This window comes from Leptonychotes weddellii, chromosome 2 (genome assembly GCF_054177405.1).
Source record: "Leptonychotes weddellii isolate Sample4059 chromosome 2, ASM5417740v2, whole genome shotgun sequence".
NCBI classification, from domain to species: domain Eukaryota; kingdom Metazoa; phylum Chordata; class Mammalia; order Carnivora; family Phocidae; genus Leptonychotes; species Leptonychotes weddellii.
Window position 1 is genome coordinate 170,784,484 of NC_138370.1, and position 24,742 is coordinate 170,809,225.

Genomic DNA, 24,742 nt, shown 5'->3' on the forward strand with positions numbered 1-24,742 from the left:
ATCTCCTGTTGAGTTTGTAGGTGTTCAGAATGGTTTGATCCCTATCCAGCTGAATTCCTGAGAGGAGACGAAATCCAGGTCTCCTACTCCTCCGCCATCTTGCTCTGCCCCCAACCCTGGCTTTTGATACTGGCTCCTTCCATCAATATTGAATTGCTTTCCATGTCTAGGATAACACGCTTCTTTCTTTGGCTTTTGGGGGCTCTTTGTCACCCTGTTTGCAATTTGGCATAGTTCCATGATTTGTACATTTCCCACAGAATCTCCGTAGGCATTCTGCCATCTCGGCCTCATTAAACTTCATTGGCCAAGCCAATTCTCTCTCTGCACCTTATAAGGGAAAGATGGCTCAGACATATACTATAGTGTACTGCTGTCATACCCACTGAAATCTCCACGATATCTACTACTTTGGTGGGGTGTCCAGGTCCAGTCCCTCTCCATTCTCCAAATCCCACCATTGAGCAATATATGTCTATTGTTTATGTTTATGGAGGACCCTCTGAAGGAAAATATCCAACTGAGATTTTAATAAAATTGGCCTTTGAGTTATTGCTGAGGCCTCACTTTTTAAGACCAATTTTCTATGAAATTTTGTATGCTTTTATGACAGTTTTCAACTCAGCTTTTATAAGCCCAGTTAATGATGTTGCAACTTCCCCTGGGTGTTTATTGGTCCCAGGTGTTCTTGGGGGGCAGCTGTTACAAAGCCGCTGGAAGATGCTGGGCTTTGCACAGACAATACAAACCATATATATAGGAAATAAAATAAGTGTATTTTATAACAAAGTAAAACTAAATTTCTTGTGAATCAGAGTAATTTTTCAGAATAGGACACTGGGATACACTGTGATAAAGGAAGATGCTAAGGACTGGCAGTTAAGAGACCTGAACTCAAGTCCCAACCTGCCTCTAAGACTGTGTAACCTCAAGTAGATCCTGTCACCCATCAGGATTGTGGAGTTTTCATCTGCAAAATGAGAGGTTTAGACTAAATCAGGTGTCAGCAAACGTTTATTTTTATTTATTTTTTTATTTAAGTGTAGTTGGCACACTAGTTTCAGGTGTACAGTGGAGTGATTGGACAACCCTACATGTTCTGCTGTGTTCACCCCAAGTGTAGCTGCCACCTGTCACCATACAATGTTATTACAATACCACTGACTGTATTTCCTCTGCTGGACCTTTCATCCCTGGGCCTTATTCATTCAATAACTGGAGGACTGTACCTCCTACCTCTTCACCCAGTCTGCCCATCCTCACCCCTGCCTCCCTCTGGTAACCAACAATTTGTTATCTGTATGTATGGGTCTGTTTCTGCTTTTTTATGTTTGTTTGTTTGTTTTAGATTCTATATATCAGTGAAATCATATGGTATTTGTCTTTTTCTGACTTATTTCACTTAGCATAATACTCTCTAGTTCCATCCATGATGTTGCAAATATTTTAGGCTTTGTGGGCCATATATTCTCTGTTACAATACTCAGTTCTACCATTTTAGTGTGAAAAGAGCCATAGACACTATATAAGAGAATGAACATGGCTCTGTTCCAATTTACAAAAGCAGGCAGTGGGCCAATTTGACCTATAGGACATAGTTTGCCAACCCTTTGACTAAATGATCTCTGAAGGCCACACATGTCTACTCTAATATTACCTTATCCCAAATACAGGTAAGATATCTGGAATAGCAAAATTCCCAAAATAATTTTAAGATTAGATTGTAGTAACAATATTGATTTACATTAAAGTTATATTTTACAATATTTTTCCATGATATCTAGTCCCTCACACTAGTTCTTCAGTACTACAACACTTTCAGTCTCCATGGACACACATATATACACACTCACTCACACACACACACACATGCACATTTACACACACATAAACATTTCCTTCACAAGTTCAAATTGATAGACTCTCAAACTGTGGCCCCCTGAAAATCAGTGTTCTAAGTGTGCTCATTACTTATAGGCAATTTTGATAACTTCTGAAGCATAGGCTGACCCAGAAACAATCTTATTATTTCATCAATTGAATAAATATTTATTAAGCACTTATGTACTTGGCATTGTGCTGGGAGCTGGGAATAAAATATTGGACAAACAGGATATAGTTCATATCTTCGATGTCTAAATGGTCCAGCATAATTGATTTAATATTTTAATCACATCTGCTTAATAAGTTTTATTAATGTAGTACTGCAAATATAGAAGCATGAACCAAAATACCCGTGTTCTTGTCTTAACTTACTACTTGGATGGCTTTGGTCCAGTTCTTTAAGTTTTGTGAGCTTTACTTTTCTCCACTGTAAAACAGTGACAGTTACATATCTACCTTAAAGGGTATTTGAGGAGCATGAAGGGTTTATTTCATGTGAAATGTCATTTATAAGGGACAAGTTTTGTATAATAATGTGTTTAGTTATCAGCTCTACGTTCATAATTGCATTTTTCCTTCAGGCTTATTTCAGAATTTTCTGATCAGCCCCCTGGATAATGTTATCTTTATTTATTAAACATTTGTTATATATAGTCTATTATATATATATATATTATTTTCAGGAATGTGGAATTGAATTTCTTTATAATCATATGACCTATACATTAAAATTGGTGGATTAATTGAGATTCATCAACATTGTGCTCATTATGGAAAAGTCAGTTTCTCAAAGTTCCCATATGCATTGAAGTTCCTCTCACATCGTCATCCTCCTGGACCCCCCACCCCATATGGAGGTAAACTGGAAACCAGCACTGGAAATGCCAATGTGTGTCACTTCAAGAACAGGACATTAAGCTAATTAATTTAGCTAAATAATAAAAATAACATTGTATTAAATATTATTGGCTAGTCCAGCCACCTTCCTGAGCACCTAACACATATGATTGCATCTTCTTTTCACAAATACCTGTTTGATATTTTCTCCATTTTAAAACATGCTTAGAGTTAACAAGCAGATGGACCAGGATTCAATCCCAAATTAGTCTGACTTTAAAACACCTGCTCATTTCTCAAATTATACAGTGTTCTTTCTTTTTTTCTTCTTCTGTTTCAATCTAAATTTAGTTTTCGGATAGTCTAAAACCATGCTGGAGAGCCATTAACATAACTTGGTTTCTATTCATATGAGAAGAGTAAAACCTCCGTGACTAAGAAGAACTTATCCTAAAGGAGAGACCCGAGGCTGGAATGTAGTTAAAATACAACAAACAAGAGGCAGAGGGATGGGATGAATGTAAGAACATTCCTTTGTGCCTGCATCTCATCCTGGGGGTAGGGTGGGCATAGTGGGAGAGGTGGTGCATCAGAAGATCAAATAACTCGGGGCGCCTGGGTGGCTCAGTTGGTTAAGCAACTGTCTTTGGCTCAGGTCATGATCCTGGAGTCCCAGGATCGAGTCCCGCATCGGGCTCCTTGCTCAGCGGGGAGTCTGCTTCTCCCTCTGACCCTCCCCCCTCTCATGCTCTCTCTCTCTATCTCATTCTCTCTCAAATAAATAAATAATATCTTTAAAAAAAAAAAGAAGATCAAATAACTCTAAAAGAGCAAAGACATGGTGAATGGAACACATCACAGTAGGCATGGTCAGGCTTCTGGGTCAGCAGGGGCACTTTTCATGCATCTTGTCCGAGGCACACTGAGGTTATGTCCTGGGAACAAAACAGCAAGCCCCCTTTAACCTTCACCTCAACATCAACATGCACACTCTTAAGCCTAGCAACCCTTGCAGAAAACAACAGGTGCACTTTCTATAGGGGCTACTTCAACTCTGTCGCTTCCTATTTTCTTATAAAAGGTGAATGATTCCAGTCAGCTGCAAGAAAAAAGAAGAAACAGATCCAGAAATGTTCAGTAGAAATTTACTATGGGCCTAGATTTCCACAGGACAATTGGTGGCAGAATTTTATAGGTGCACACATACATGTATGCATACATGTATATGCATACACTTATATGTACACATGTATGTGATCACATATATACATATGTGTATGTGCATATACATATATATGTACATACATAATACTTCCTGCTTTTACAGTTATAAGTTTTAGAATCCATCTTTATTCACCATTTCAGTTCCTAAAACAATCTTTGTTGTATTAAAATTAGTGGTGACTCAATAGAAGTTCCTAATCATTTCATATCCACTTACCATCATGTTCTTTATAAGTTCTGTAAAAGAATATAGATTAAAAATTACAAATTACCTAGGTATACCACATTCCCATTCCCAACCTCCCCACAAATTGCTGTGAATCCTTCCAGTCTTTTTGAAAGTTAAGTATAAAGAGTCCCTGCTTCTCCGCTTCAAGGATGAGGAGCTGACTACCAGGAAGGGAAATCAAAGTCCTTATTTACCCTCTTTCTTATGCCTGGAGTGAACTCTAAACACCCAACCTCACATTCTTCCCCTCAGAAAATGACTCAGGTCTCCTGACATCCCTGGAATCAAAGGATCTCCTTCTGCAAATGAAAGGGAAAGAGAAAGAACACAAACAGAACTCTTTTTTATTTTCTCTTATTTATTTATTTTTTCTTTTAAATAGGCTCCATGCCCAGTGTGGAGCCAAAGGTGGGGTTTGAACTCATGACCCTGACATCAAGCCATGAGCTGAGACCAAGAGTCAGATGCTTAACTGACTGAGCCACCCAGGCACCCCAAACAGAACTCTTTAAAGGAACCCACAAAACCTGTAAGACCTCCCTGCTAATCTAAACGTGCACCCCATGCCCTTCTGAGAGAGCATAACCTTCCTGTTGCCTTGATCTCAAACTTTTGGCCTCTGAACTGTGAGACTATAAATACCTGTTGTTTAAGCCACACAGTTTGAGGTACTGTTTTGCAGAAGCTCTAGGAAACCATCACACCTTATAAGCTTATCTTTTTAAACTACTCTTTTAAACCAGTTTTCCCTATTGATTCATTTCCTTCTTCATTCATTTATCTTTATAAGATCCAAAGTGATCTTTAAAGTATTAACTATAATCACCCTCCCCTCACCTCCATGTTTTAAAATATCCTATTGGCTCCCCGTCACCCATTGGAGTGAGGTTGATAGGGCCCTGTGTGTCCCGCCCTGTCCCACAACACACCCTTACCTAAGCTGCAGAAACAGGGACTTCTCAGACTCTCTGACCCCTTTTCTGGATCCCACTGCAGACTCAAGTCTGCCATTCTTTGAACAAGACCAGAACGACAGAGAGGTCAGCCCGTTTCCCTAATCATCTGCTCTCCAATTGTCATGCAGGGCACAGCAGGCATTTTTTTCTATGATTTTAGGATTTTTCTGGCTGAAAAGATAGTTATTTGTATACGTTAAATTATGCTTGAATCCCCTTAGGCCTAGTATCATAAGGTTCAGTAATAAATCAAGCAAACACATCGAAGAAATAAAACTTTGCTGAGTTTCATCCCTGAATCACTGAAAAAGTGTCCTTTGGCATGCTGGCAAAAAAGCAGCTTTTAGCCTGATGATTTTTCCGTTGCATTAATTCCTGATTTCAAAGGCATTAGGTGGAGCGGAAGGTGATAGCTCTTCGGGGTCTTCAAAAATGGAAGGAAATGAAAACACTTAAAATCTCTATTATGCTCGGCTGCTCCCCTCCACTTAACTGCGAGCTTCAGGTTTTTCATTATCTTTTTACTAATAATTAACGTACCTGAGCATAATCAACAAATAATAAAATGCTGTGGCAGAAGAAGAAATTAGTCTGCAAGCATTCCCTAGAATTATTGAGAGAATCACAGGGACAAACGATGCACTCAAGATGTAGCCATATTTCCGGAGAAACACCCCTTACCGTATTTTTTTTTACTGGAGCGATTTTCCCAGCATTCCATCTCTAGGCTTATGAAACTATTTTCTACACACAGACTTGCTTATGTAACAGGTCTACAGAATCATAATACTCTGTTTCACTCTAGGAAGAAAGGAGAGGAAATTATTTGGAATATGAAATGGGTGAGAAGGTTTGAGAGTTTCCCAAAAAGTAATTTCCCCTTGAATGAGACACCTTTAGGATTGAAGCATTGAATACTCAATCTCTGCTTTGAGACCTTTCTCTAAGGTTTACAGACACTTTTGAATCAGAAACAAAAGAAAAGGTGATGGCATTGTCAAGATTTCCCATTTACTCCTTCGTTGAATATGAAAGAAAGACAAACAAACAAAAAAAGAGGTTATCTTTGATTCTCTGAACTAGGTGGGGGTTTGATTAGTGAGAATGTGATTGGTGTTTTATAAGATGTGGGCTGAAATCTAACCATTCCAAATCTTAATTCCATGACCCATTCCACTCTGTGCTAATTAACATGGAACAGTGTTTCCAGCTAAATGATGGAGGCCCTTTCCTGGAAGAACTTCACCAAGTCTTAACGTTATGAAGCCTACAGATGGCATAATGGAGTTTGGGGCTGCAGATCTCACTGGATGCTTGCAGTCAGGTTGCTCAGGGGGATGGAGGTCTGAGAGGGGCGATGCAGAGTGGTTCTTAGGACATATGAGTGACAATCTTCACCTACTCTTTATGGCTCATGTTTTTATCCCTCTACACCCTGGGATAGAGCAGGTGTGGTAGGTGGAGTTAAGGGCTGAACACTCTGCTGGAGGACCTAGCTTGTCACTTAGCAGTGGCTTCGAACAAATTGATTAACCTCCTTGACCTCTGCTTCCTTATTCAAAAAATTGAAATTATAATACCCCTTTCAGAGGTTATTATGAAGGACTGATGCAATGTATATGAAACATTCTGAAATAATAGTAAGCATATTCCTAATAATACTTACCATATGCCAGTCTTGTATAAACACTCTAAAGGTGTTTTAGCAAATAATAAACTTGTAACTGTGTATTGTTATTGTCCCTATTACCTGGATGAATAATAAGTACCAAAATGTTTAGTTTCAAAAGGTATAAACTTATACAGTGTGCATCTGTTATTATAATTATTACTATAATTACCATTTTTCCATTTATAATCTCATTATTTCTCAACAGCATTAAGTGCAAAAATAGGATGGAACGTAAGGGAAATATTCAAATGTATAGATGTAAGTGTGTAACATTCTGGATCTTTCCCTTTTATTTGACTACTTTGCTTGCTCGTACATCATTCTAGATATATTCCAGATTGACAGTTTAGAAATGTACCAGTAAGCAGAACTTGATTTAGTTTTGTCCACTTCTGTCCATCTCTGCCATCACTGACCAAGTCACCATCTTGCCTGGCCTGTATTAAAGAAACAAGCTCCTCAATGAGCTTCTTGACTAGAGTCTCAATCCCTTCTTATCTAATCCCCACACTCCATGTGGTCTTTCCCAAATACAACTGTGCCATCCTTCATAGTTTATAATTGACCCCAGAGTGAAGTCTAAACCATTCATGTTGTCTTACGTGGAGGCCCTTCACTTCTCAATTACCCACCTCATCTTCCACCTCTTCCTCTTGTGCCACCCTCCACCCTTGTCCCACCCTGCTCTATACTCCCAAAGCCCCCAGGCCTCCTTCCTCACAGTCAATTCTGCCAGAACATGGTATGTGTATTCCTAAAAACCATGCACTATGCAAAATTATGCAATATAAGCCACAAGACTTATGGGATTAATAGCAGACTCTAAAATTTCATTTGTGACATACATAGAAAAAAGAAACCTAGTAAAAACGGGAACACAGTTTTACACCTGCCAAATGGTTAAGACACTCATAAACACTACAGAAAAAGTAGACTCTGACCTTGAAAAAGACCAAGAGTGTGTTCATGGAAGTGAGAATCAGAAGGATGCAGATTATGAGCAGTTGCAAAGAGGTGGGAGGAAGGCTACCTTGAATTGGAAACCTGTGACAGTGATGTGAAAAACAGGTTGGGGCTCGTGGCACTCAGGGGATGTCCGAAGTGCCAGTGGACATTTGAGGTGCTGCATGTTTCATTTTGTGTGTTCCTACACAGCTCGGTTCTGCTAAGTGTGATTTTTTGCATTCACCAGTGTCTCTCAGAGTCACACATAAGCAAATGCAAAATTCACCCATGCTCAGATTATCCCTTAATATATTAACTACATTGGAATACATTTATCTTTTCAAAACAAGTGGTGCAGCCGACTGTGTTTTGATGTGCTGTGGTTTATCCTGCTGCTGGGCCTTTACCATGCTGGACTTTTCCATAGAACCCTTCCTTGACTCCCTTCACTTTCGTAAATGCCACTTATCCTTTAGATCTTATCTTAAACACAATTTACTTCAAGAAGGCTTCTTTCAGAAGAACTTCAACATGTTCCAAGTAAACTTCTCTTAAACTAATCCCATCCTATTTTTAACAAAACTGTTCCTAAACCTGGACCCATTAATTCAAAATACTCTGTGAGAACATTTATTTATCTAGCCCCTCCCTCAACGAACTCACCCCTCCCCAGTCTTCCCCATCTCAGTTAATGACAACTTCAATTTTCTAGATGATCAAAAATTTGGCATCCTCCTTAGCACCTCTCTTTTACACTCATTGCTCAGTCTGTCAGGAAAGCTTATTGGTTCTGCCTTCACAATATATTTAAAATCCAACCACTTCTCGCCAACTCACTATTGTCCTTGTTCAAGCTACCACCACCACTTGTCTGAGTGACACTGGTGTCTTTCCTGCCAAATTGTCCTGTGGTCTATTTTTAACACAGAAGCTGAGGGATCCTTTCAACACTAAGTCATGGATGTGAGGACGATCTGGCTGCGACATCTGTCACCCCATTGATCGCCAGGGTTGATTCGACTGATCTGGCTCGCTAGGTAGCTGTCCTCTTCCTCTCTCACCACTGCATGTGTGTCCCTCCCAAAGCTGCGTGCTCAGTCGAAGAGGACGACCTTCCCCAATAGAGGAGGATCATTCTTTGGTCAAGGGTATATGAGTAGCTGCGCTCCCCAGCTAGAACCTCTAAACAAGCTCTCAACACCAAATCATGTTCCTTCTTTGCCCAAAATGGCATCCAAAGTCCTAACAATCAACTTAAAAGGACTTAAAGGATCTCATATCATTCCCTGTCCAACTCCAGCTCATCCCTCGTATTCTCTCCTTCCCTCCACCTTCCAGCCATACTGACTCCCTTGCTATTTCTTGAGCACACATCATGTCAGGGCTTTATGACTCAATGCGTCCTTTATCAGAAACACTCTTGGCTCAAATATCAATATAGGTCGATTTCTTATTCCTTCAATCTCTGCCCAAATATTATCTTAGTGGTGAGGTTTTCTTTGACCACCCTAATCAAAGTAGTCAAACCACTGTCCCATCATTATCGGCATGGTTGTCCCTATTCCCCTACCCTGGTTCATGTTGATCTTCAACATTCTGCATTTTTCTTCTTTATTATCATCTAACTTTTTCAATTAGACCAGGACATAGGATTTGAATATAAATCATATTTGAATATAAAATCATAATAATATTGCTAGCAATCTGGCCCCAGGATTGGGACATAGGATTTTTGTTCATACCTTCATACCTCACTCAGAAGGTAGGATATCACCTGGCATAGAGCATACATTCAAAAAAAATATTTGTAGAGTAAAAAATTTGGATTTGAGATAATTGCATGAGCTCTCAATTGTTTATAAAAATTACCACAGGGGTATCAATATTTTTTTTTTCTAAAACTGGCCATGTTTTAGAAAGGCATGTAGTAACAGCATGATTTGTTTTTATTGGTAGTCTTGTGGAAAGAGATTTCACTTTGGAAGTGGTTCAATTAGGAGTCTAGTGTCTAAGGAAATCTAAGCTACTAATCTAACAGATCAGATATAAGAATTTGGAAACAATAAACACAATGAAACTATGAGTGATAGAGTGTGAATTTCCTAAGAGTGCATATCAAATAGAAAGTCAGATAATAGTGGCATTTATTACTTGGAAACTTGGACTTCTGGTCTCCCCTTGTTCTTCACACTGTGTAATCATCATTGTCTGTTGGTATCAACTACATAGCTATAAAGGTTTAGATGATATTTAACACTTGAAGGCTTACCAGTTAACTTCAGCAGACTAACTGGGCTATTTTACTGCTCTATTTATGCATTTATTTATTCATTTGTTTTTCTTGTTTGTTTACAACTTCTGAGATGGAAAAACATGGGTCCAGCCAAGTACTGAACACCCAAAGTTTAAAATGTAAGCTCCAGAGAGGCGGTATGAGCTTGATGTCAGAGCTGAACTTTAATCTTGGTTTTACCTCTTGTTATCTGTGTGACCTTGTAAAAATCACATAAGAACATATTCTGAGGATCTACTCAGAAAGGGGCAGCAACATCAATTAGTGTATTAATTGGATTTTTCTAAGAGAAACTGCTCCCCAGCAGTGAAATTCAGTCTCACCTGCAACGCTCTGTGCAAATTTAAGCTGTTTGGCTTGGTTCTTTTATAATATTTGTGATTGATGAGTTTTTGTATTTCTGTGACACTGTTTCTCTGGGAGAAAGAACCAGCACTGGGGCCAGATTGCTAACAATATCATTATGATTTTATTATTGTCCTGGTTCTGGAGATCCATAACTTGGTTTTCTATTAGCACATTACTCAAGCAAGGCAGTGGGAAAGCAACCACTTCTGGTGTGGGGCAACACAAGCCACCTGGCTTTTGGAAATGCCTATTTGGATGCACTAGAAATGAGAAAACTAAGTGAAGTGACCAGCATGAAAGGAGTTTTTCCTTCATTGTGCATCTGTATTCAGTGTGTGAGATGATAGTGTCCCTGGAAAGGGAGACGCATAAGACCCATTAACATTTGGAGGATAGATGCACACTCACCAAGTGGTAAATTTGCCCATTAGGGTAAGAAATTTCATCAGCAATTTTGTTAGCAATCTTACACAAGCAAACAGGAGTGTTGTTAGGCTGGAAAGATCCTAGAGGGACCTGAAATTGATAGGTTTTAATTTAAGAAATCTTATAATAATACAAATAAAAATCATTATTGTGACCTTAAAAAGATGAAGAAAACTTGGCATGCAAATCTGAACAAAATGCTTACAGCTTTCTTTTGTCTTCATGGGATTCCAAGACTGAAAATTCAGGAAACAATGTATGGAAGAAAACTTACCTTCAATATTACCTATGTGCCATTAAACTGAAGTTAGGATAAATCATAACCTCGTTATTTTAGTTTGCTAGCGCTGCCACAAAAAGTACCTCAGATGGGGCACCTTAAACAACGGAAATCTATTATCTCACAGTCTGAAGGGGAGAAGTCTGAGTTCAAGGTGTCAGCAGGGTTGCTTTCTTCCACAGCCTCTCTCCTTGGCTTGCAGATGGCCGTCTTCTTCCCGTGTCCTCACGTGGTCATCTCTCTGTGTGTGTCTGGGTCCTAATCTCTTCTTATAAGGACACCAGTCAGATTGGATCAGAGCCACCCAAATGACTTCATTTAACCTTACTCACCTCTTTAAAGTCCCTATCTTCAAATAGTACATTCTTAGGTAGTACATTCTTGGGATGTTACTAATCAACATATGGATTTTTGTGTGTGTGGAGGAAGGGGGAAAGTTTTCATCCCATAATACTCATTCATGCAAAATTTGAATGGTAGGTCTTCTTAACCCATCTTCCAGAAGGGACAATGGAAGTTTGGAAAGGTCAAAAGTTATCATAGGAACAGCTAAAAAAAGAGAAAGAGATTGAATGAGAAAGCCATGCTGCTCTTTTCTCCCTCCAAAGTGCCCTTTGTTTCACTGACTAACATTTAGATGGGTTGGACCAGAAAAGGGAAGGAAAAAAAAAATAAGACTATAATGCTGTTTCTCTTAATTTCTGGGTTTTCATATCATTACCAGAATGCTGATAAAAGACCAATGATCATGAAAACATTCATTTAATTTCTCAAGGATTTGAGAACTGAACTCAGCAACTGAACTTAAAAATCACTGAACATATATTTGGATAAAGTATTTGGATAATTTATGTATCAGTGATTATTTTTCCCATGCACAGTTTAATATAAAACATTAAGATATTTGAAGAATGGTATAAACATAAATATATCTTGTTTAAAATATGCACTTAAATAATCTTATTTTCAATTTTATAAGATTGGAGTTTTTCCAATGCAACTTGATTCTTTATGGAATCTTAAGAAAATGTCCTCATTTTCATATGGGATTTAGGCTACTGTAAATTGGAAGGAATTAATGTTGATATATATTTACTTTGACATTCTATATGCAGTTTCTTCAAGGGAAATATATTAATATTACTCTGTCCAAATCATAATACAGCAGAATCAAAATTTTATCAGAGTCTTTTAGATAGCTTCATGAGAAGACATCATTTCTCAGTCATTCAGAGTGGCAGAAAGGGGGAATGGGAAGAAAACTAGACTAGAATTGAGGAATCTTGTATTTTATTCCCTCTTCAGCTACCATTGTGTCTAGTGATATTGGAAAAGTTACACAACTAGGCTTCAGTTTTGCTCATCTGTGAAAGGAGTATATTAATCATTAGCATGTAAGTAGCCAATGAGATCAGATGTGTAAACTGCAAGAATGTGTGAATGTAAAAGTGTATTGTTTTATTCCTTGAGGAGGAGAATCACCCCATGTTGCATTCCAAGCACACTGTAAACACTTGGAATTCAATGAGAAGAAAACACAATCCAGGGGCACCTGGGTGGCATAGTCAGTTAAGCATCAACTCTTGGTTTTGGCTCAGATCATGATCTTAGGGTCCTGAGATCAAGCCCTGCGTTGGGCTCTGAGCTCTACGGGGAGTCTGCTAAAGTTTCTCTCTCTCTCTCTCTCCATATGTCCCTCTCTCAAATAAATAAATAAATAAATAAATAAATAAATAAATAAATAAATAAATCTTTAAAAACATAAGCACAATCCAGTTCTCAGGAATCTGACAACAGAATAAAGGAGAGAGACAGCATGATTTGTGGTCACAAATTCCAAATGATGCATGCTACAGGATATAGACTGGTATGGTATGCCATAGGAGCATAAAAAAGGAACACAAAACCCTGCTGGGGGATGAGCAGGGAATGGGTAATTAGTCAGCAAAAAGTTCCCAGAGATGACACTAGAACTGAGTTGACTATGAGCAGGATATAACCACATCAATAAGAATACATTTTTATACATAATACCTTCTATTTTGCTTTTACATTATAACCAATTAAACTCATCACACAGAAGATAATGAGAGATTCGATTGTGCTTTGATATATGGTGATTTTTAAAATAAATAAAAGGTTGACTTCTACAGGGATTTTTATGGATTTTCTGAAACTTTTCATCTTTTGTGGATTCGTATTGATATTGCTACTGTGATAATTGTGGCAGTGTGTATTTTCCAAAGATGGCCAGAGGGACACTTTCTATCTTGAATGATCTTCTGCCAAGTACTCTGCCATTGCTTTAATTTAAGGGTGGGGTCTTGACTCTTTCTTTAAATTAGGGTGAGCTTTTGAATACTTCAACAAAGAGAATGCCAGAAATGATGCTTCATCACTTTGCAGCTGGGTCATGAAAGATGATGTAGTTTTACCTTGTTCATTGTAGTAACTGTGTGGAGTGTGGAAGCGGGTTCACTCCCTTGAGTCACCATGCTATGAGGAGGTCAAACCACATTGAGGGCAAGTGTAGGGACTCTGGGCAGCAAAGTTGGCCTTTGACATTCCTAGGCCAGGCACCAGGCAGGTGAGTGAACAAACCTTCAGATGATACTCTCTCCGGCTGCAAGTCACCGATCTCTAGCCTTTGAGTCCTGCATCACTGGCCCCCAACCTTGCATAGTTTAGAGTGGACAGACCACCACCCCATAAGCTATCTGATTCCCTGAGCCCCAAAATCCACATAATCAAATGGTAAGCTGCTAAATTTGGGGTCAAATTTTTATGGAGCAAAGAATCAAAATAGTCTTTGTACTCAAAAGGTAAATGCTGCTATAACAAAAGCCTAAAACACTTGACATTGTCTATCAACCAGAGAGTGAGCAGAATTTGAAAGGGTCTTGAGGAGACTCTTAGAGAAGCCAGAGTTCAGGGAGGGAATCCTCATGGAAGGCTGGAAGAAAGATAATTCTTGTTTTGTGGTGGCATGATGTTTGGTAACACTTTTGCTGTGGTGATGTGGGAAATGCAAATGTTCTTAACCAACTAGCAAATTTGCTGGAGATAACTTCCAGGCAGAATAGGGAAAAAGCCAGCCAATATATTTGATCCACATTGGCTTAATTTTTTAGAGAAATGAGCTAACAAGAAACTGCTCAGTTTTCAAGCAAACTATATTGGAATTATGAAGGCAACAGGATTTGCTGGGTTAGAAAAACACAAACAACAAGGCAAAGCACAACAAAAGAAAACAAAACAAAAACAAAAAGTCAAGTGATAAAGGACCCTGGGCAAAAATACAGTAAATGATACTCTCAGGCTAAATAGGAAGCCAAGATTGTTATTATAAAAATCCTTTTTAAGACTTCAGAAGTACCTAAGTTGGAGCCTTATAGATACCCTTTCAAATAGACAAAAGCCTTCTAAACATCTGAATGGTGTGTTTGCAGATGGTCTCTATTTAGCTGGACCCAAGGAAAGAAGGGCTTATCCCCAGGAAATGTGTGGATGTGTTTTTTTTTCCCTAAAATAATTAATTATAAATAGATACACAGGAAGCCCAAAAAATTTTTAAGAGAAAGGCACTAAAAGGGCTCAACTATATAAAGAGAAAGAGTTCTTTGAAAACCCACATTTTTTATAGGCAGGAAGTAGGCTGAAAAGGCCACTTAGTTACAAACATGACTCATATCTTAAAGAAGTGGAAAATTATTTCAGAAAGCTGAACCAAAACCTCAGTCAGTAGGGCTAAGAGCCAAAGATAACAATTAATAGGGTGTAGCACAGACCCTGATCAAGAATTGGCGACATGTGCTTGCCTGGAGTTTAGAATTTTTTGATTGTCTGGAGTCTTCCATTTTGAGCCCTTTTGAATGCAAATGGCTATAATAGTTGTCTTGTGCCTGTCCCACCGCTGAATTATGTAAAAATGTGTGTGCGTATGTGTGAGCCGGGGGGAGACAATCTTCTGTCTCTTTAGCTTAGAGATATTTTTTAAAGATTTTATTTATTTATTTGAGAGAGAGTGAGAACGAGCACAGAGGGAGAGGGAGAAGCAGGAACCCTGCAAAGCAGAGATCCCCCAACTCGGGGCTCAGTCCCAGGACCCTGATATCATGACCTGAGCTGAAGGCAGATGCTTAACCAACTGAGCCGCTCAGGTGCCCCTTAGATAATTTTTTAAAAAAATATTTCAGCAGTATTATTTATTTATTTTTTACAGCTCTATTGAAGTATAGTTAATATACAAAGACTGCACATATTTAATATATGCAATTTGATGAATATGGACATGTGCACATATCCATACAATCACCACAATCAAGGGAATAAGTACATCTGTCACCTCCAAAGTCTTCTTTGGGTCCCTTTGCTGTTGAGTGTGTGTTAATAACATTTAACATGAGACCTACCATCTAAACAAAATTTTAAATTCACAACACTATATCATTAAGCTATAGGCTCTATGTTTTACAGTAGACCTTTAAACTCAGTCACCTTAATATAACTGTGACTTTATCCCATTGATTAGTAGATCTCCATTTCTCCCTTTGCCCAGCCCCTATAAACCACCATTTTATTTTCTGCTACTGTAAGTCTATTTTCAATACCTCATATAAGTGGAATTATGCAATATTTGTCCTTGTGTGACTATCTTATTTCACTTAGCATAATGTCTTCATATTCACAGATGTAAATGGTAGAATTTCCTTCTTTTTTTAAGGCTGATATACATATTCTTTATTCATCAGTTGATGGTCATTTTAGTTGATTCTATATCTTGGCTATTGTGAAAAGTGCTTCAGTAAACATGGGAGTGCAGATATCTCTTCTAGATCCTGATTTTAATTCTTTGGATATATATGTAGGAATGGGACTTCTGGATCATATGATAGTTTTATTTTAATTTTTGAGGGACCTCCATATTGTTTTCTACAGTACCTACACTATTTTGCATTCCCACCAACAGTGCACAAGTGTTCCACTTTCTCACCAATGCTTGTTATTTCTTGTTTTTATAAATAAAGACATCCTAACAGGCATCCATTATGATTTTGATTTGCATATCCCTGATGATCAGTGGTTAAACACCTTCTCATATACTTATTGGCCATTTGCATGTCTTCTCTGGAGAAACGATATTTAAGTCCATTTTTTAAATTGGGTTGTCTTTTTGCTATTGAGTTATAAAAGTTCCTTATATGTTTTGGAAATTAACCTCTCATCAGATACATGGTTTGCAAACATTTTCTTCCATTCCATGGATTGTCTATTCACTCTGTTAATTGTTTCCTTTGCTATTTACAGATTTTAAATTGATAGAAACTGTACGAAAGCTGTCACACAGAGGGGCTTCATATGGCTATGGATCTGATTTTGATTATGGGATCCTAGGCTTATAGCTGATGTCATTATGGGACAAAAATATGCAAATCTTAAAGAAAGGCATAAGTTCATTTTGTATGTTGGAATGATGTATATTTTCATGACCAGTGGGCAGACTGTGGCAAGTTGTATCTACAAAAATGGCCATGACAACACCTCACATGCTCTTTCACAGTGTGAATGCAAGATTTGGGAAGGAGGGCAGGGATTTATGACTGCTTTGGATATGGCAGAAGTGACACATTGCAATTTTTAAGGCTTAATCCTTAAAGGTGATGGAGTTTTGCTTTACCCATTAGAACACTCTTGCTTAAAACCCTAGTTGTTATTGAGATAGTCCAACTGCCCTGAGGCCATTCTGTGAGAAAGTCAAGTGACATGTGAGGTGACATGTATGTATGACGGTCAGCACATCTAATCTTAAAGCTAGCCCAGCCCGGGCACCAGACATGTCAGGAAATTCCAGGCCCCCACCACCAAGGTATGGTCAGTCTTCATCCAAGCTGAAGCCCCAGACATCATGGAGCAGAGACAAAACATCTCTGCTGTATTCTGTCCAAGTTCCTGACCTTCAAATTTGAAAACATCATGAGAAATTTCCTTTAAGCCACTAAGTTTTGATTTAATTTATTATGCACAAAAGTAATCAGAACAGTACATTTTAGAGAAAAAATTATTAAAGGATACTTTGAACCCACATTTCTATTGTAAAATAAAGCTAGAAATATCTAAGAATGGGCGCCTGGGTGGCTCAGTTGGTTAAGCGACTGCCTTCGGCTCAGGTCATGATCCTGGAGTCCCGGGATCGGGTCCCGCATCGGGCTCCCTGCTCGGCGGGGAGTCTGCTTCTCCCTCTGACCCTCCTCCCTCTCATGCTCTCTGTCTCTCATTCTCTTTCTCGCAAATAAATAAAATCTTAAAAAAAAAATTAAAAAAAAAAGAAATATCTAAGAATATAAAGACAAAAATTAAAAAGTCCCTTCCCATATACCCTCAAACCCCTCCTCTTAATGTAAGTATCCTCTATTTTAAACTAGATAAGCATTCTCCAAGGTGTTTTCTGTACTTATATAGCTTACATATAAAATACATTGTCTTTTAAAATAATTTATGGAACACCAGTCATATTGTTCAAAACATTACTATGTGAACTTAGCAAGTTACTTTAGAAATCCTAACATTGCAGCAATATGTACATAAATATCATTGCTTTTAACAACTGAATGCAGAGCTGAAGTATGACTTTTATGGGCTCTCTCAAATTGTGCCTTTATGGGTCCCTGGTACCTTAAAATAATAATAATAATAATATGTCTTTTATGACTGTGTTGGCATAAAATGAATATAATCTAATCTGGAATAATTATATAATTATTATTATATTTGCTTTTTAGTGATTTTCAAAGAAATTAAAATTAAAACATTTGTGTTTTAGGCACTGTGCCTACTGATCCTAATGTAGAATTTGGCTTTGGCTAACAGAGTCTCATATTATGACTATTCATAATTTATTTAAACATTTTCAATTGAATAACTTTTAAGATGTTTCTACTGGGAAAACAATTTTTACTATTGAAATGATGCTGCAATTGACATAGTTGTACTGTTTCTTCTTTTTAGGCCCTTACATAAGTATTTTTCTAGAACACATACCTAGAGTGAGAATTGCTATATTGATGGATATACGCATATTTAAAAAAATTGATAAATACTCTCCAAATTGCATTCTCAAAAGACTGTAGCAATTGACAATCGCTTTTTTTTTAAAGATTTTATTTATTTATTTGAGAGAGATAGCACGAGTGGTGGGGAGGGGCAGAGGGGGAGGGAGAAGCAGACTCCCCACTGAGCAGGGAGCCTGTCTTGGGACTTGATCCCAGGACCCTGAGGTCATGACCTGAGCTGAAGGCAGACACTTAACCCACTGAGCCACCCAGGTGCCCCTCAGTTGACAACCATTTCAGCACTGGAAGGAGGTTTCCCTTACATCATGGACAATATTTGATAGTATCAATAATTTATATATAATATAGTATTTTTACAAAATTGTTAACAAAAATCCTCACTGAGCATGTGCATTTATTTGTGTTTGTCTATGATTATATGAGCATAAGAAATGATAAAAAAAATACATACAAACTACTAGTGTTTGTTACCCAGACAAAACGATGGAGAGAGGGAAAAGATAGAAAAAACAAACAAAAATAAGGAATTTATGAAATTATTTTTAAATGAATGTTTTAAAACAGAAAGTAGAATATATGATTTTACAAACAATACTATAAGTCCTTTTATCTTTATGATATATACCCAGCCCTCCAGTGAGGGAAGCAGTCTAATTCTGATCCTTAATCAAGAGATAACTGCTGAGTGGGTCCAAATTGGACACCTAACCTCAAAGCATTCAATCCCTAAGATGTCCAGAAACCCATGAGATTTGAATTAATGACTGAGAAAAAATAGCATAGAAGATCTACAACCTTCTGCCAAAGAAGAAGTACTTAGTAACCAGTCCTTGGAGCCCATAGCATGGTGTAGTTCTGCATTCATAAATGTTAAGTAAAAGCAAACAGAAAGTTGCAAACCACGTATAGCATGATTCCATTTGTATTAAAAATAAAGTGTATGTGTCTTAATTGTTTTTGTCCATTAATTATCTGCTTCTTTTGGTTTCAATGTGTTTTTTTTTTTTCATTTCTATCTTACCTTTCTCTTTTTTTAATATTTTATTTATTTGAGAGGGAAAGAGAGAGAGCAGGAGCAGGGGGAGGGACAGAAGGAGAAACAGGCTTCCTGCTGAGCAAGGAGCCTGACCTCGGGCTCAATCCCAGGGCCCTGGGATCATGACCTGAGCTAAAGCAGACGCTTAACTGACTGAGCCACCCAGGTTCCCCTCTATCTTACCTTTCATGCTTGTTTTTCCTCAGATGTCTGGTGATTCATATTTCTTTCTTTTAGGAATGGAGAATGTGTTTCTTGTGTATCTGTTTAGATCTGAAGGATGGACTCAAGTTGGAGATCACTGACTCTGTGCTTCTAAAAGATGGCATTTAGAACAAGTAGCCCTTCTGAAAAGTAATTAGGAAGCTGGGTGGAGTATATGAGCCTGTACTTTCTAGTCATTCACACACCAGGAAGGAATGCTCAGGTTTCCTGTTATACATTGGGCAATTGATGTAATTGTCTTTTTTTTAATGGACATTGTATAAACTGATAGAGGTCCACAAAAGGAACATAACCAAGAAACAGTGGTTTTGTGTTTTGTTAAATATATAAAACAGATAAAATAAAATTTCATTAAATTCTATATGATGGAGTTTTCAGTTGAAAAGTCCCTTGTGTAAACAATCCATCTAATCTCACCATTGATCTGACCATAAACCCCCTCTTGGAGATAAGCCCACATGTCACTTTTAAGCCTACAATTCTCGTTTCCTTCCCCCATCTCTCTATTCCTCCTTCTCCTTCCATCCTCATTCCCCCAATGAGAAGGAAGCAGAATGTCACCTGATAAGTGAGGTTAAGCAATTATATCTGATGGAGACATGGTTGGTATACAAGGGCTTTCAGTGTAGCTAGTTTGAAGCAAATGGTGAACTTTGCCATCTTAGATATTTAACCATGCACAATTAACAAATTAGTGAGTCAAGTTTACCCTTTTTATAAAGGATCTTCATCATATTACTATTTAAAGTTATGTAAACATCTCTGTCTAGAAAATAAGCAGCAGGGATGGAAAATCTGAAACTAAGTGGAGAATCTATTAGTATGGAAGAGTGTCCATGAACTTCAGACTTGCTAAGGATAAGAGCTATACAGACTTGGGTGGTTCTGAAGAAGAAAGAAGAAGAAGAAGAAGGAGAAGGAGAAGGAGAAGGGGAAGGGGAAGGGGAAGGAGAAGGAGGAGGAGAAACAAAAGTAGTATTACATGCTTACATTTTGACTGCTTCTTGTTGAGTAGTGATGTAAGGAAGTAGGCTCAGTCTGCCATCTTGTGTTTATCATCCCATTAATGATAATTCATTCATGGAGAGTTGCATGTGTTTTGATGGCATTATTTGCTAATTCTACTTATGGGAGCGTCAAAATTCTTTCAAGAGTAGTAATGAATCTATAACTAAAGCAAGTTCCAGTCTGCATTTAACACAACCCACATTCATGAACTTTCAAACATGTTGTTTTGTTTGAACATTTAACATCTCCTATTGATCTTAAGATCATCTGAAATCAACAAATATGTATTAAATATTTATGAAGTTCTTACTGGGAGCCAGGTAATTCCATAGTAATAATTTTCCAATGTTGATTTAATTTCTTTCTCTTTTTAATTGTAACATTTTTTCCTCTTTTTGCTTGTTTCTCTTTCTTTTCCTTTCTGAATCAAAGAAGATTTCATGATCACGTCTTATTCTTAAAAGGAACTACATTCTTATTTTTTTTTTAAAGATTTTATTTATTTATTTATTTGAGACAGAGAGAATGAGAGAGAGCACGAGAGGGAGGAGGGTCAGAGGGAGAAGCAGACTCCCTGCCGAGCAGGGAGCCCGATGCGGGACTCGATCCTGGGACTCCAGGATCATGACCTGAGCCGAAGGCAGTCGCTTAACCAACTGAGCCACCCAGGCGCCCGGAACTACATTCTTTTTGATGGCTCAGTAATATCAAAAAGAATGAAATCTTGCCACTTGCAATGATGTGGATGGAACTAGAGTGTATTATGCTAAATGAAATGTCAGTCAGAGAAAGATAAATATATGATTTCACTCAAACATGGAATTTAAGAAACAAAACAGATGGATATAGGGAAAGGGAAGGAAAAATAAGATAAGATGAAATCAGAGAGGGAGACAAAGCATTAGAGACTCTTTTTTTTTTTTAAAGATTTTATTTATTTATTTGAGAGAGAGAATGAGGTAGAGAGAGAGCATGAGAGGGGGGAGGGTCAGAGAGAGAAGCAGACTCCCTGCTGAGCAGGGAGCCCGACGTGGGACTCGATCCCGGGACTCCAGGATCATGACCTGAGCCGAAGGCAGTCGCTTAACCAACTGAGCCACCCAGGCACCCAGCATTAGAGACTCTTAAGTGTAAGAAACAAACTGAGGGTTGCTGGAGGGGAGGTGGGGGAGGAGGTAACTGGGTGATGGGTATTAAGGAAGGCATGTGATGTAATGAGCACTGGGTATTATATGCAACTGATGAATCACTAAATTGTACCTCTGAAATGAATAATACACTATATGTTAATTAAGTTGATTTTAAAAAGACTGCAAACATAGGTAAGAGTTATGTGACATCCCATAATTCAGACATATATCTATATCTATAATCTAGATAGATAGATGATAGATAGATAGACAGGTAGATAGATATCTTGCCTACAAATATTTACTAAATAAATATTTGGACTGGAAAAAAAAGTTGGGGCAAACTTTATATTGCATCCAATTCCCTCAGTTTACAGGTGAAAAAACTAAGATGCAGAATAGTAAAATAACTTACTCAAGATCCTTCTGTAAGTAGAGAAGCCAGTAAAAGCACTCAGGTCTTCTGTGGAGACTTTTCAGTACAGTGTGGATTTTTCCCATTGACAGTCCAAAATTATACACCACAAATTTGTGTGTGCTTGTGTGCATGCGTGTGTGCGTGTGTGTGTGCATGGTTGTATGTCATTTGAAAGTCAGCTGTTAAATACTCATTGCATCAATTCCAAAATGGCAGTGATGGTAATGGCTATGTGTCTGTAAATACGACCTTGAGAGCTTTTTGTTTTGTGTCCCTACAGAGATTGACTTCAGAATGATTATGTCTTCCTAGGCCCTTCCCCCTTTAAAACTCTGCTTTCCAATAGAAAGGTTTGTCTTTTCTTTCTCTAGCAGAGCCACATTGCTTGAGATTGACAAGTAGCCTCTTTGCAGATGTCGCTTCCTAAGAGTCAACAGCTCTGCCACATTGCTTCCAATTATGTTTGACAGTGTCCTTGTAAAAATCTATGGACAACCTATTTCAGCTTGTCACATGTGAATTATACTTTCCTTTCCTGGTCCTCCCACTTTAGCAACAGATATTAGTCCCAAACAAACCACGAGGCTATGATGGTAAATTAGTGACTTAAGAGGACTCTCCCGTGAGTGATAGAAAATCACTCTGGAATGAAACAAAGTTATCATGGAGTTACTGCTGATTAAATTCAGTGGTAGCCATTGATAGGGGGTGTCATTGGGTGTGATGGTGCTGAATGCCACTTACAGGAAGTCTGCACACATACACTGATTTATATAGCTTAGCCAGGGGTCACATCTCTGGATGCTGACGGAAACTGCCGATGTGATATCTGAGCAGCTGTCATTTCACACTGAGAAATCCTAGAGGGAGGCAGAAGTGCCAGGAGCTATAAAGGTGAGAAACGGTCTCAGTTTTTTTAAGGGAAAAAAACAATTTATATCCGAAATTATAGATTTGGGGCACTATCTGGAGTAGGCAATTAAATAAATGTTGTGTTGGAATGTTGGAATATGCAATGTCTCTAATATAGGTACTTGAGGAATCTTTAATAACTGAATTGACTTAGGGGCACCTGGGTGGCTCAGTTGGTTAAGTGTCTGCCTTCGGCTCAGGTCATGATCTCAGGGTCCTGGGATCGAGCCCCGCGTCAGGCTCCCTGTTCAGCGGGGAGCCTGCTTCTCCCTCTGTCTGCTGCTCCCCCTGCTTGTGCTCTCTTGCTCTCTGTCAAATGAATAAATAAAATCTTAAAAAAATAACTGAATTTGACTTAGAGTGAATGGAGTTAGGTATCAGTGTGGGACCAGGTGTACCATTGGAGACCACGTCTTGGCAAACTCCTCCTGTGCCTGTTTTTAGATGAGAGCAAATAAATATTTTTTCATGAGTTAACATGGTGAAAGGAAAGCAGGATATTGCTTTTATTTTATTTGAATCTGATTCAACAATCCTTCTATTTACATAGACAAGAATTCTCTAGAGGAAAGATTCAGTGATCATTCTTAGCTTTGTTCCCTTGAGAATTTTATACGATTCGAATGACACTATAAAAGATCTATTTAGCAACTCAGGACAAGTTTAAGATCTGCGTCTACTAGAATATAAACTCCATGAAGGCAGGGAGTTCTGCTGTCTGAGTCACTGTTTTATTTCCAACATGCGTTTGCCTGACACATATGCTCAGTATAATTTTGTCAAATAAATACACAAAGCCAGGGAAAAGGAAATACACAGAAATGAGTTTCACCAGTTTTGCAGAAACTCTAGTCCTCCCTAAGTGTCTTGTACCTGGTCTTGGAGTTTCTAATGAGTTGGTTCATAGTAATCTTATTCTTGACTACCCAATTGTAGCCACAATTTGCTTTCTTTCCTATTCTGTCCAAGTGTGACTGTCTCTGATCAGTATAAATGCCTATCAAAAACATCACTGCCACTGCTTTGGTACCCACCTGCCATCTCTAGTGATGATTTCTAGGTTGAAGCTGTCAGTCTCAGAGGCCAAATAGAAAATGAAAAGAGCAAGGAAGATGCCCTGCTACTGCCAACCTCCATGAAGAGATTTTGTATGGGGTTTAAACACACTCAAGCATAGAAGCTCTAATGTCTGGCCTTCATGCTAATTCCCTGATGTAGAGGTTATGCCCTGGCAGTCGAATGGAGTAAGTTCGGGGGGTAACTTTATTGTAAATGTACATGTAATATGTCATACATCACCATGGCTGTCGCAAACTTTGTTACCTTCACGCTGGCTTTGCTGCCACATGCAATGGTGTCTTCCCTCTCAGTATATGATTTTTCATTGCTATGCAGCACAGAGGGAACTCAGCTTACTTGAGTCTGCTATCCTTAGAAAGACCTTCTTACAAGATTGGCCTTTGACTGGTGTCCAGGAACTTAGGTTTTTTATCATTCGCAAAACTGAAAAATAAAATTCACCATGACTAAACTGTTTGCACAAACACTATGTTTATGCTGAATACCTGTTTTCCATTTGGGGATCTCTGAGGCAGAGGGCATCTGCATGATCAGTCACGGGTAAAAACAATGGTAATGAGCCTGTAATGTCCTTCCTGGGTAGGCAACATTTCACATGTGTTGTCATAACTCAATGCTTGAGGAATTGTGTGTCAAGAAGACCCTTGGAAAATGGCACCTGCTTTCTTCTGGACTTTGCTCCACGTGCACCTTTTCCCCTTGCTAATTTTGCCTTGTATCCTTTTTGCTGTAAGAATGTAATTATAGTCATGAGTATAATTATATACTG